Source organism: Diadema antillarum, unplaced genomic scaffold, assembly GCF_040938485.1.
Source record: "Diadema antillarum isolate AM-2024a unplaced genomic scaffold, OU_Dant_1.0 seq00001278_RagTag, whole genome shotgun sequence".
Classification (NCBI taxonomy): Eukaryota; Metazoa; Echinodermata; class Echinoidea; order Diadematoida; family Diadematidae; genus Diadema; species Diadema antillarum.
Window position 1 is genome coordinate 201,445 of NW_027272058.1, and position 10,801 is coordinate 212,245.

Genomic DNA, 10,801 nt, shown 5'->3' on the forward strand with positions numbered 1-10,801 from the left:
AATGTTAAAATCTTCTGTGGGAAATTCATTTTGGGGCGTCATTTCACAAATAGTGTAGGCCTACTATTTGGAAAATGTCGTCATGAAAAGTGATATCACTTTCCAAATAGCATACCACGGAGTGTCGAACTTGCCAACATTCTAAGATAGTAGGACCTAAAAATTTCCCTTGAGAGCTTATTTAAAACTGGGCAAAGGTGACTCCAAAATAGAACTACTGAGGGGTGCAGTCCCGACGTGAGTAAAACTATTACAGTTTAAAATACGTTAGTGGCGGATCCATGAGGCGGGGCACACCGCGGCCGTGATAAGGCAAAGGAACGTAACTCAAAATTTGGGCATTTTGAGTTATGAGCATATGGCTCCTAAATAAAATGTGCTCTTTTTAATGGTGAATGTCTCAATTCTCAAATGTTTACCATTTCAGAGATAAAAAGCGTATCTCACACACCTTTTTCACAACGTTGCCGTTTCCAGCTAGGCAAAACAACGTAAGCTGAGATACGTATAGAAATGACAAAGAAAGCATTTTCGCTGTTACGGCAAATGAACGTATCTTTACATACACTGTTTTTTCATGGTGGTTTCTCAAGAAAAAAGAAGGAAATTGCGACGCCAAAAGAACGTATGTCATCATACAGCGCTTTGCTGTATAAAATCAGGGCCATGCGCGCTACAGTCAGCACGGCAAAAGAACGTATGTCATCATACTGCGCTTTGCTGTATAAAATCAGGGCCATGCGCGCTACAGTCAGCACGGCAAAACAACGTATCAACATCGTGGCCATCACAACACACGCTACACTGCATATTAACTCTATGTGCAAGACATACGGCTACGTGCTGCAGATCCATTTCAGCCGCGGCAGTGAGTGTAGTGCCGCCGCTGATGCCGGGCCGCTTGCGACAACAGCTGCAGCAGTGCTGTAGCAGAGTACTGGTTGACTGGCAGGCAAACTTTGCTGCAGTGTGAACTATGAAGTCATGCCAGTTGTTCTGTTTTGCAGTCATGGAATGGATATTCTCCTGACCAGTTAATGCTACCACAAAGAAAATCAGTGGTAACACCGGTAAGTTTTATTTATTTATTTTTTTGTCAGGTCTAAGTTTGATCCAGCCCGACCAGACGCCGTGCGAAGTACGGCGATTGGGCTGTACATAGTGGACGACAGTACGCTATGCTAGTAGTAGGGTCCAGTACTTTCAATTATAGTTTTCACTAAGATTTAAGAAAACGATGAGTAAAAAACAAATAAACAAAAAACACAGCAAGCTACGAAAATAAAGAGCAAACATAGATCTATGAGTATGACAGCCTTTCCTGTCGGTGGGCTTGGCAAAACGTGGCTCATTGGTGTGGTTGTGGTTCTACTATTAAAGGACTATGTAAATGTAGGATACTTGTACTACTACTAGTGGTCTAGTAGATCAAGTAGTGACTGTCAAAAGAAATATACCTATGCGCAAAGGAAGTGGACCCCAATATACTGTTATGATCATCGACATTCGACTTGAGGTCTTCTACCTCAAATTCAGTTTTGTAAAGTAACAGCTTTATAGTAAACAGTAGACTCGACTTCAAGCAAATGACAATAAAGCTTGATACTGATGAATTCCATTTAGTCTTTAGTGGCTACATGAACTGATGGCAGACAATATGTTCTAATAATGACATTAACAGCATTACTTTGGCAAGAAAAGTAGGGATAAAATGGAATGTTTGGTCTACATCTTTGGTTAAACATAAGTAGTCTTAGATCTTGTTTGTTATTTCTTGAAAGGATGAAGAATGTGATTGTGGTGTTTTCATACATACAGGAATTTACTCACTTAAAATTAACCTAAAAAATAAGGTAATATTTAATGGTACTCTTTACCTGCTAACTATGGAGGCCTGATTTATTTTCTTTTTAATTCTTTGTGCAATTTTAGTCAGCTGTACATATTCTTTAAAACATTTTTTTTTTTCATTTCGATACGATATAATGCATTGTTGCCATGGTAGATCCTATACATGCTAATACGTTCCACCCCTTCCCCATAAAAATGTTGAGGGCAAAAGCTTATGGAATTCAAATATTTATCATCAAGTTAGATGGTTTTAAATACTATGTAAAGTTCAAATATTCAGACCCAATCGTCTACTTTAGGTGATATTAACATTCGTGTTGAACTTTTTGCTTGTCTCTCTTTTCAGTGTCCACACCAACCGCCAGCCTAGACCAGCACAGAAAAGGAATGCAGTGTATCAAGTACAATGAAAGGTACACGTTGAATAATCACCTATTAATTCATACAAAAAAGTATTAGGAGAAGGGGGCTGAAATTAATCCCACCTTTGTCATTATCACTAGCGACACAAGCCGGCATTTGGAAAAAATTATTTAAAAAAAAGAAAAGAAGGCAGAATCCATGATGATGACTTTCTGATAATTTGAGAATACCACATTTCACAGTTCATTCCTTAGCGATAAAAAATAATAATATTAAATGAAAACTGATGAAATGGTAACCATATTCTGTCTCAAAACAAACACACAGCCGTGTGCATCCTCAAGGGGTATTTGTATGATGTTGAAAAATAGATACTGTGAGTGTATTTCATTATTTGAAGAGTTTGTTTGCAAAATACGATAAGTCCATATTTGCTAAATGGAGATATTTGCGATTAAGGGTCAAGAAAAATAAAGAGAATAATACGAAATTGTTTGCTTCTTTTGACCACAACTTCAAAAATGTTCGATTTTATGGACTGACCAGTATATAATTTAAAAGATATCATGTTGTACTTTATGAGAGAGACTTACTTCAAAATCTTCAAAAACGGACTTATCGGTTTTGCGAACAAACTCTTCATAAATACTCATTCTCATATTCTTTGCTTTTTTTAGGAGGGGGGAGGGTCTGTGAGAGAGGATTTGTTACAAACAACCATGTCTAATGAAGAATCTAATCACATAACTAAAGCAGAATTGAAATTCACTAGCTTTCTTTTATGGAAAATACAGAGTGCCTCATTTTATTTTGTGTTAATTATTCTCTTGCGTTTTTTTTTTTCATTTTCCTGCAGTGGTCTACCGAGCAGTTCGAAAGCAGAGAAAGGAGCAACTATACAAATTTCAGAACAGCTCTGCACGCCCGTCAGAATCTCATGAAAGATGGAGTGGATTGTGCACTAGATCAGTCAACTTTAAAAGAAAAATAATAACACTCGGATTGTTTATATAGGATCAAGTAAATCTTTCACAGTTAAATTAAGAACTCGCAAAACTCAACTGTGAAATGTTAATGACTATTCTTACGTTATTAAGGCACAAGAAAGATTTCTTTTTTTATATTGATATGAAACTAAAGATTCTATTTCAAAAAAAAATATGATGAGGGCTTATTGCCCTTTGAAATGATGATTATCAACTTTAGGTAAAACTATCACTTGTTCATAGTAAATATTGTTGTAAATGCTTGCCCTCAAAATCAATATCATGTTGATTGAAACTTGTCAACATATTTCAGAAAACCAGGGAAATAGTAACCTTTATTTCCTGCATAATTTTGATTTATTTTGAGCCTAATCTCTCCGGGAGCTCTCAGACAACGCAGATGTATTGCAGCACAGCAAATCGCTGTTGTGATAAGACGTTTATTGAAATGTGTTTAAAGTGAATACTGTTGCAAATTCTCCCTTCGTTTCAGCTGCCTGATAATTGTTCTTTACCCAAGTATTTACTTCTTACTACACTTGATCTTCAACAACAGTAAGGATTAAAAATACATTGTGTGCTATTCATAATTTGTAATTTGTAGATGTTCTGATCTTCCAAGGTAAAAATTGATGCGAAGGTCTGATATGGTAATATATAATTAAGTATAACTAATCTCACGAAAAAAAAAAAATGTTCTGTTCTATTGAAATTGAAAATTTTGCTCCCATGGTTCTGTTCAACTGTGGTACGTAATAATAAAGGCTACTTTACTCGGGAAGTAAATTACATTTTTTTTTCTATTTCTGTTACCATCATGATAATGTTTATAGTTACTGCTGATTTGCTTTCAATGTGATAAAAGCATTATGGCATATCAAACTCTATCTTAGATTGTAAGAAGAAAGCGTAGATACCTATTTCATATTTTTAAGACTTGCAAATAATCGAATGATTTCTGTAATGCTGTTGTCTTTGAGAAACAGATGTACACACATGTTTTCCCCTATAAACCTTTAGGAAAATGTAAATCAGTCTCTGCATCTACGTTTGTCATGTCTATCTCAAAGTTATTCAACTGAGAGAATGTTTGCACCTCTGACAAGTCTGAGATGTGTGTGTGTGTGTGTGTGTGAGTGGTCAAGTTACACCTAAAAACATTAAAACCTGGATTCATACTTACCTGATAAATCATTGTTATTATTGTTGTTCAAAGAATTGAGGCATTTTAACCTTCCGGATACAATTCATGCAATCAACCAAACATCAACAACTTATAACGATAAACAAAGTACTTAATATCATTCTGTCTGTTCAAATCCTTTCATCTCAATGGAAATCGTTAAATAAATCAAAGAAAAGATAGAAATTAAAACAGGAGTCTCAATATTAACACATGCGTGTATGTGTCTTTGAAACGAAGTGTATGTGCAGATGTCTATACAATTCTTTTCATACCCATTTTATTTTAGTTTTTTTTTGCCAGTTCCCATACAGTCATAATAGTTGCCACTCATGCATTTTCATACTAAAAAATATACATATTTCAAGTTCATCTTAATTGTAGCACATGGCATAAGAAATGTAATGAAATCCATTTTCAGACTTTACCCAAACTCGTACTTTAGTTGTCAATATTAATCCAAATCCATGCTTTTGTTAAAACAACATGAATGATAAACCACATATAATTATGCTCCCAATGAAAAAAATCTTACATCAAGAGATAAAGAACTTACACTTAAAGATAATGAAAAAGAATGGACATCTCAATAAACTATAAACTGTGTATGCAAATGAAGTAAAACAAAAATATACGGTAATTGGTAGATAACTAATTACATTTTAGTACATACTCGGTAAGTTTTCAGAAAAAAAACGAAAATGTTCAATTGCATCGATCATTTTGCAAGCTAACGTGTTTTACTATTCCTTATGTATATCTAAAAACACATAACGGGACTTTTATCATCCAGTTAACAAAATTGTCAAAGTAAATAAATCATAGAGATTGTTGCCATAGAGTTGGGATACGTCATTCTGCCTAATTACATTGATGAAAGGGTTGAGGCGCAGATATTTGTAAGTCAAGATACGTTGTTTTGGCATACTGAAGTGGCTTCGCGGGAGAATGCTTACGCGCCGTAAGTCAGGATACGTTCTTTTGCCTAGTTGATATGTTGCCGCGTGAGGATTCTCGCACAACGTAAGTAAGGATACGCTCTTTTGGCAAACTAGAATTACTCATCAGCACAGTGCTGTGATTCGGTAAAATGCTGTATCTATTCTAAACATGGCAATTACTCTAAAACGGGAAGTCCTATTTTACTGAAATTTTCCCGAGATATTCTTTATTAATGCCTAAGAAACTTCGCTGCTTCAAAAGTGTTTTGCTCCTATGACGGAAAAATGGGAACCAATTGAATTTTCAAAGTCGTTTTTCTCAGAACATGATATTCTGAGTTACGTTGTTTTGCCTTATTACGGCCGACCGGGCGCCCCTCCCCCTTTGATTTTGATTTTATTTCGTTTGTTTTTTAACAAAATAAATAAACTTCTTTTGTTTGTTTTTCAATGAAAGAAATAAAATTGTGCATAGTTTCTTTCTTTTTTATGACATCATTTATGCAAAATTTGAAGAAAAAAAAATGAAAGGGCGGTGTGCGCCCTCTTTCCCTAAAGGAAAAAAAAAATCAGCATTTTTATTTTGCTTGTCAGCTGATTAACCCCGGAAGTACGAGAAAATTCCTGTTACGGGTTTTTGTTTTGTTTTGTTTTGTTTGTTTGTTTGTTTGTTTGTTTGTTTTTTTGCTTGTTAGCTGATTAAACCCAGAAGTGACACCAGAACCTGCTTTACGCCCCCCCCCCCTCGATCCGCCCCTGTGCATATAATCACGTGAAGCTCTTTAAACCATTTAAAAAATCCAAAATATGATTGAAAATACCCTTAATCACGTTTCAAAGCTCTTTGAACCATTCGATCACCAGAGGATACACTTTTGATCCAAAATACATTGCATAGATATTTCCGGGGCCATGTCTGAAAGGAGTTGCGATCAATCGAAACCTTGGGATTGATTTCAAATCCATCTTGAAAAAAAAAAGTTATATGATCGCTCATAATCGTAACTTTTAGGACTCTTATTTTTGTTTTAAAGAATATTTCATTCTTCATCAATGGAAACATATTGTACACACAAAATTAAACCAAATCTTCACATCAATTTCGTAATCCTTACACTCTGATGCATTTTTTCACCAAACATAAAACACATTCAATATACCGCAATACCTTTTTTTACTACTTTTTTTTACTACTAAAAACGCATTCTCTTTTTAATTGCATTCATTCATTACTTTACAAATCATATTATCTAAACAACATTATACTCTTTGAGCATTTATCAATGATGGATGATACATCAGTTTTACTCCCCCCTTGTCCATGATCTAATACCAGCACAGTCTTTTTTTTTTTCCTCCTCGCCAAATGAATTTCCAAACATCCATTTCCAATTCGTTATAAACCCATTCTGGCAAAGGAGTAAGAGACCCCATATATATATATATATATATATATATATATATATATATCAACTTAGAATAAATAAAACTCTTCAATGACTGAATTTTACCAACTAATGTCAAATCTCGTTGCTTCCATTATATCAATAATTTCTTTATTTTACTAAGTATTTCTTTATAATTCCATTTTTCTTTCGCATCTGGATCCAAAGGAAAATTTACCCCTAAAATCTATAACTCCCTCACTTTTTGTCCAAAAGAAAAATGATAAACGCTATCTTTACTACTTCCCAGTTGTATGACACTCTTATCTTTATTAAGTTTAAGTCCAGAAACCTGTTGAAAACAATCAAAAATCAATTCAATTCTCCTATTTATTGACTCAACATTTTTACTAATGACAGGCGTTTTCACATCAGCCCGATGTTTCGAAATAGCGCGCTATTTTCTGACTTGGGAAATTGGAAAATATCTCGAGCTTGGATTTTTATCGGGCTGATGTGAAAACGCTTAATGTAATATCATCCGCATAAAGCACCTGTCTGACTTCATTCTCTCCAAAAATGACCCTGCAAATCTCATTATCTTTTCTTATCGAGTGTGCTAACACTTCTATCCATGAAATAAACAGATAGGGTGACAGTGGGTCACCTTGTCGAACTCCCTTTTCAACCTTAAAATACCCTGTCGATTTACCCCCGTTAAAACATAAATAAGAGCATTATTATAAAGAGTAGAAATCTGGTTTCGAAATACTGATCCAAAACCAAAATGTAACAGGGCCTGTTGTAAAAAAAAACACACACACACACACACACAAAACAAAACTGTGAGCAACTGAATCAAAGGCTTTTTCGAAATCAATTGCAACTAAATAAACTGGTAGCTCAAAATGGGAAGTATGGAAAATCATTTATCATCAACGATACGTATTGCTCTACCTATAATAATTATCTACCTTTCATACACCCTAATGATAATTGATCTTCAATTACAATTTTCTCTAAAACTTCTATAATTCTCATTGCTAAACCTGAAGAAAGAATTTTATAATCCACCGAAAGAAATATGTCTATGATTATTATTCTGCAAATCATCTTATTCATTCGCGATTAAAATAATAATTGGTTGTCTTTGAGAAGTCGATAATTCCCCATATTGATACGCTTCATTTAAAGCATCTACTATTAATTGTCCTACAACCGGCCAAAATGTTCTATAGAATTCAACTGTCAACCGGTCATTCCCTGGTAATCTATTCAATTTCATTTTCCTCAAAACCTGTATACACTCCCTTTCTACTATAACCCTCCATAGTAATCCTTATACTACTCAGATAACCTGGGTAATTCCTCAGAAAAAAAAAAAACAATATCTGAATTCAAAATCACATCTGATTTTGCATACAGTTTACTATGAAAATCCTTAATTTCATTAATTATACCAGTTTCATTACAAATGATATCCTCTTTTAAACTCATCAATTTTTATATATTAGTCGTTCCTCTATTTGACTCTATTGATTGCGAAAAAATATCTCACATCTCTTTCTCCTCCTTCATGCAAAGCCACTTTCAAAGGAAGATTATGTCCTTGCGATGGTAATTACTTTTTGCTATCCCTTACTTATAAAAACTATGGTATAAACAGACACGAGGATGCGCGAAAAGAAATTGAGCAAAAATGCTGAAGTAAAGATGAAAATTACTCAACTGGGCATGCCCGAGTACTAATGTGATATATCTATCAATAAAGAATTATACTTGAAGATTATTCCATATTAGTTTCATTTGTGAAAATTAAGCGGAAAAGTGATAAAACCAGCTTTCCAGGATGGTACAGTTTTGAACATTTTCACATGATACAGCTCTGATTTACACTTTTGCAAAAATTTCTGGACGGGATTGACTTTTGTTTTGCATGCTTTATCATTAAGTGAAATTTCATTTCATTTGATAGATAGATAAGCAAAATATGGCCATTACGCGCAACATTATGATAACGTTCAAAATGAATCTTCAGATTGCTCAGCAAAACGGCGGCGTCGAACATCGATCATCAAATGCACAAGTGCACCTGCGGAATTATTTTGTACATCAATAGAAATGTGACAACTGTTTGAATAATATTATTACAGCCAGTTGGAAATCCATGAATAAAACCTTGATATAACCTGACCCTTTTACGCAAACCGGGCTCCCGAACATAAATACCACTCCTCCCAAGATATGGAAATAATAAATGCCCATTTCCCCTCCTTGAAGTCTCCCTACCCCGCCCAAATAAACCCCAACCCTTTTATTTTTAATCAACATACTGACCAATCAACGTACGAACACTCTATTCAAATAACACTCTGTATAGTAACGTGCACGCATCATTAAAATGAGCACGTGCAGGCGTGACACCAAAATGGGAGTTAACGCATCCCTGTAAACACCGTGTGTATATTATACAGGCTTCACACCTCCTTACACATAATACCAAAAAAAAAAAAAACAAACCTTTCTCCAGTTCATAAAAACCACGCCTCCCAAAAAGTCAGCACTTGACCTCATTAAAACAGGTTTCCTCCATAAGGTCTCCACCCGAGTACACACATTCCAAGACAGTATAGGCAGTAGCATGAAAAGTCGATAATTAAACCAGAGAGGTGAGCACCTAGAGAAGGAGAGACAACTACTGCTCTCCTTTGAAGTCATGCGCGACACCGCCGAGAAGTTATGCGTTCAACTACAGGTGTTACCTATGTGCTTTGACAAAAGAGAGCATCAATAATAGGGACTAGCACTCTCACATCTAGAAATATACTTGCCCCTATTGCAATTCGCTCTCTCTTTCAATGTGATGGCAACAATGAATGTGTGTACCTTGAATTGGAGTAGCGAATCAAAATGCAGTGTAAAACTGACAATTTTAACAGCAAATAGTTTAGTAAAGCACGCTGGAACACGCTTTAGCGGAGTACTTTATTTGAAAGATCAAAATATCCCAGATTAAAAGACAGAAAACTAATATGCGGAAATGTGCGCATTAGAAAAATATTAGGTTTTTGAGAGGGCCTAATTTTCATTTCATTTCGATTTGCGCATTACGAAAAAACTAGAAATACATGTTTATAATATTGAATTCTTTCCTAAACTATTATAAATCAATTTGAGTATTTTATGTAAAATTTTACGGTGAAATAAAGCTTGTAATTCAACGAAAGGTGAAATGCGTTCTTCGTCTCCGAACTTCGTCTTGCAGCTAGAGCAGTGCCGAGCATGACTTAAAAGGGTAGTGGAATGCAAGACATCCCATTGTAACGTCTTGAACCCAAATATGTGTTTGCATGAATTACGAAGAGTTGCCACTCCATCTCTGTAACACCTCCCTGCATGCATCATATACTTCCTCAAACATAAAATAAAAGACGCAGTTAAACGCACAGGTCAAATAGCTCATGAAGTGAAAGTCTTTACGGCACAAACACATTCCAACCCGGAGGCACTGACTTGAAATATCATTAGAAGTGACCATCACCTGATTATATACAATGATGTGCACTATCCCAACAAACATACCGAAGTCCATCTTTTTATACTGAATAATCATGCGTACGTCACAAACTTTGCACTTACAATGCATGGCTTGTAAGGATGTACATGACACTTTCGAAAGGAGACGAAAAATATTTTCACTCCAAAAACCACTCCTACTAACTAGACCGAAATCTAAAATAATAATGCAAACATACTCCTCGAGGTCTCCCTGCTGACCCAATATCCCGCCAAACCTATTATTGTTATTAATATTACAAAGGAAAGGGAAAAGAAAAACTCTTTCCACTTCACACATTTAACTTAACGAGAATCTGAAAGAAAAAAGACTGATTACACTGTGCAGTTCCGTCTGCTATTGTTTAGCTGCTTCAACATTAAGAACAGTGTAACTCGCACTGAAGTGCTGACTGAAGTGATCGCAAATCTGGAATGTTTGCTATCGATTCTAAATCAGTCGCAGGAAAAAAAATCAATATCACAATTTTGGTGGCCGTGGAATTTGCAATTACTCAGTGATTTTTTTTTTTAACA